This window comes from Equus quagga, chromosome 1 (genome assembly GCF_021613505.1).
Source record: "Equus quagga isolate Etosha38 chromosome 1, UCLA_HA_Equagga_1.0, whole genome shotgun sequence".
Lineage (NCBI taxonomy): Eukaryota > Metazoa > Chordata > Mammalia > Perissodactyla > Equidae > Equus > Equus quagga.
In genome coordinates, this window is record NC_060267.1 from 137,896,125 (window position 1) to 137,900,941 (window position 4,817).

Genomic DNA, 4,817 nt, shown 5'->3' on the forward strand with positions numbered 1-4,817 from the left:
ACCTTGAACCCATGCTCTCTGCCTAGTTCTTGATGGATTTAAAGGAAATTGTGTTTCCTTTTAAGGTTCTGGGACCGCACTTGACTAAAACCAGTGACTGGGGCAGCCACATTTGCTCAAGAGGCCAAAGGGCTCTTACTTGGCCTGGCTTCAGTGGTGCCTGGGATGGCCTCCAGTTATTACCCTGAGTCCTAAAACAAACTTGTGATTCAGATTGATTTGCAAGATGAAATAGGGACATCAATAGCTTGCGTGAACCACTGACATTGCCTTATGAGATCTTTTAATTCATATGGATTAAGCAGCAGGCCAAAGGAGGGACCCTAAATGAGATAGGAGTTTCAGTTGTGTTCTGAAGGAGCCAGAGGATACTATAGAATGAAATAGAACAGGTGTTGGCAGGTCTTGGGCCCACATGCAACCAAAGAACCTTGCAAATGTGATGTTGGGGGGCTATTGCCAGAAGGGATAACAGCTGGAGCAAAAGTCTATTACAAAATAGAGTGGTGCCCGAAACAGAAAGTAACTTGTGTTCCTTTTTTTTTTTAATCTTCCAAAACACACAGCAAATGCTAAAATCTGAAATATTTCACCCATGGTCAAGTCAAGTTTCATTTAAATATTGTGTTCCCTTCTGATTTGCATCTATAGTAGAGGTATTATTCCAGCCTTTTAAAAAAAATTGTAAGACCATGAAGAAAAGAAGACCCTGTACCACCAATTTCCAGTGAGTATTACTGTCATGTTAGGAAGACTTGGAGGAGACAGCACATCCACAGAGACCAAAGGGTTCACATTAAACACAAGCCTTCCCTTATGTAGCCCCCATTTTAACCCTTCCAGAGGGACACTGCAGGTCTAAGCATCCCCACCCTACTCCCACTATTGTCACACTCTTTTTGAAAGTACATAAAGATTATGTATATAGAGATGGCTTTCAACTGCATGTAAAATCCTATGGCTGTACTCTAACTCATCCCATATTACAGTACCTTCCCGAGACAAGACTATTCCTCATGACATTAGACCACATGAACCTTAGGTTTCATGGTGGAAATAGCCAAACGTCTACTTGTAATTAACAGTGTCTGTACATATTTAAAAGCACTTATGGGGGCCGACCCCGTGGCTGAGTGTTTAAGTCCGCGCACTCTGCTTCAGCGGCCTGGGGTTTTGCCAGTTTGAATCCTGGGCACAGACATCGCACCGCTCATCAGGTCATGTTGAGGCAGCGTCGCACATGCCACAGGTAGAAGGACCCACAACTAAAAATGCACAGCTATGTACCAGGGGGCTTTGGGGAGAAAAAGGAAAAATAAAATCTTTAAAAGCACATATGAAATGTTAATTTAGATGTGCTGCTTCTTCTCAGTATTTCAGAATGAAGTTATATTTCAGCTCTTCATCTATTTCTGCACCATGTACTAACTTCCTTGAACTAATGTGGGTTTTTTTTTTATTGAGTTCATAATAGTTTACATCATTGTGATATGTCAGTTGTACACTATTTCTTGTCTGTCACCATATACATGCTCCCCTTCACCCCTGTGCCCACCCACCACTCCCCTTCCCCTGGTAACCACGGAACTGTTCTCTTTGTCCATGTGTTTGTTTATCTTCCACATATGAGTGAAGTCATATGGTACTTGTCTTTCTCTGGCTTATTTCACTTAACATAATACCCACCAGGTCCATCCATGTTGCACATGGGATGATTTTGTCCTTTTTTATGGCTGAGTAGTATTCCATTGTATGTATGTATCACGTCTTTATCCAACCATCAGTTGATGAGCACTTGGATTGTTTCCATGTCATGGCTATTGTGAATAGTGCTGCAGTGAACACAGGGGTACATAGGTCACTTAGGATTGTTGATTTCAAGTTGTTTGGGTAGACACCCAGTAGTAGGATAGCTGGGTCATATGGTATTTCTATTTTTAGTTTTTTGAGGAGTCTCCATACTGTTTTCCATAGTGGCTGCACCAGTTTGCCTTCCTACTAGTAGTGTACGAGGGTTCCCTTTTCTCCACACCATCTCCAGCATTTGTTATTTTTATTCTTAGTGATTATAGGCATTTTAACAGTTGTAAGGTGATATCTTAGTATAGTTTTGATTTGCATTTTTCTGATGATTAGTGATGTTGAACATCTTTTCATGTGCTTATTGACCATCTGTATATCTTCTTTGGAAAAATGTTCATATCCTCTGCCCTTTTTTAAAATTTTTTTTAAGATTGGCACCTGAGTTAACATCTGTTGCCAATCTTCTCCTTTTTTTCCTTCTCCCCAAACCCCCCCAGTACATAGTTGTATATTCTTTTTTTTTTTTTTTTAAGATTAGCCCTGAGCTAACTGCTGCCAACCCTCCTCTTTTTGCTGAGGAAGACTGGCCCTGAGCCAACATCCATGCCCATCTTCCTCTACTTTCTATGTGGGATGCCTACCACAGCATGGCTTGTCAAGCAGTGCCATGTCCGCACCTGGGATCAGAACCAGTGAACCCCGGGCCACCAAAGCGGAATGCGCGCACTTAACTACTGTGCCACTGGACTGGCCCCCATAGTTGTATATTCTAGTTGCAAGTCCTTTTGATTGTTCCATGTGGGACACCACCTCAGCATAGCCTGATGAGTGGTGCCAGGCACGCCCAGGATCTGAACCGGTGAAACCTTGGGCCACTGAAGCAGAGTGTGCAAACAACCCCTCGGCCACGGCGCCGGTCCCCCTCTCCCCCGCGCCCCCCACCGCCCATTTTTTGATCAGGCTGTTTGTTTTTGTTGGTGTTCAGTTGTATGAGTTGAACTCATCTTTTATCCAAATTATTTGACACACAGCACCTTTCTAGTTCACGTGTGAAAAAGTTTGCCAAGTATCCATTCTTGTAATTAGGGTTTTTTAAATTTGTTGTATATGTGTATATTTATGATTTCTACAAGATTACTGCTTTTTTTAATCATGGAGAACTTCAAACATAAAAGTAAAATAACGAACTCCTTTCCTGCCCATTACACAGCTTCAACAGTATCTACTCAGAACCAATCTTGTTTCTCTTCCTCACCTCACCTGGACTTTGCTTTTTAGATTTACTTTGAGCAGGAAATACTTCTGGATTATTGCAAAAGCCAGCTGGTCTCCTGTCTGGCCTACTGTGGCCACAATCAACTTGCTAAAACATCTAATTAGGTCAACTCATTCTTACTTGGGAATGTAATGGTTCTTTGTTACCTATAAAATGAAACCTGAACTCTAGCCCATAAGCTAAGGCATAACCCAGCCTCATCCTGTGTTCATCTTATGCTCCAATAATAGGGCAAGATTCTGTTTCTAGAATGCACCCTGCCCTCTGAACCTTGCTTGTTAGAGCTGGAAGCCTGCCATGCAAAGAGTTTGCATTTACTATAGAAAAACTTACGGACACAAGGTTGAGAGCAGGTTAACTGAGAACCTTGGGCAAGACTTAACTCATTAAAGAATTTGGGGACAACTGTGCAGGGCATGATCCCTTGGTTCAGATAAGAATTCTTACAGTATGTAAGGATATATAAAAAATATTTCAGGGGGCCGGCCCAGTGTAGTGGTTAAGTTCGCATGCTCTGCTTCTGCGGCCCAGGGTGCACAGGTTTGGATCCTAGGCGCAGACCTAGCACCACTTGTCAAGCCACGCTGTGGCAGCGTCCCACATAAAGTAGAGAAGGATTGGCACAGATGTTAGCTCAGCAACAATATTCCTCACCAAAACTAATAATAATAATAACTCAATATTCACATTCCACACACCAGCTGAAAAATAAACACCATGGCTGAAGCCCCCTGCCTGCCCCAACTTGGTCAGAAACTCTCCTCTCCCCATCTCCCTCAAGGCAACAATTATCCTTCACTGGCATTATGATCGTTTCCTAAGCAAGAAGACAGAATTGTTTTTCATGTTTTAAAACTTTACATAAATATCTCCATTTTGTGCACATTCATCTGCTACTCACTTAGTACTCTCCTTCTCACACTGAGCCAGGTAAGGGCACTTGGCTCCAGGAAGGGCAAAGGGTGAGTCAATAGTGACTCAGGCCACACCTCTCCAGCAGAAGGTTCTGCAGTAAGGCACTTCTCCCTCTCTGGGGCCTTTCCTCGTGGATAACAAGGGCATTTGAAGTTGATGTTCCCCTGTGGCCACCCCTGTCCCAACATTCGGTGGCTCGGGTATTTGGACGGCCCTTTGGATACCCCAATACCCACTTCAGATCTACTTGGAAGAAGGCCTTTGTGGAATAAGAGCTATTTCTTTCATATGCTCATTCAACAAACATTTGAATTGTGCCAGGCACTGAGGATAAGGAGGTGTATAAAATGCAGGCTTTCCGTCAAGGAGCTCACCAACCAGTGGGAGAAATCGTCACTTAAAGATCAGGAGCCCTGGGGAGTAACACTTCCACGTAACAGAAGCTAGGATAAAGACAGAGAGGTCCAGAGGAAACTGCTCAAGAGGAATGGCAGGAAGCACAGAGGAGGTGATGTTTAAGCCGAATCTTGAGTAGGAGTCTTAGGAGACAGAGGGCATTCCAGGAAGAAGGAGTAGACGGTGCAAAGGTGAAATACCACACATTCATGAATGTAGATGAGAATAAGAAATGAAGCTTGGGGGCAGGGGTGGTGGAGGCGGACACTCCAAAAACCTTGAATATGGGGCTGAGGAGGCTGAGCTTCAGGGATCTGAGAGCAGGACTTCTCAAAAATGGAGCAGAAGAAACACTTGGGCAACTTATTAAAATACAGATTCTGATTCCGTAGGCCTGGGAGGGGGCCTGAGATTCTGCCTTTCTAAA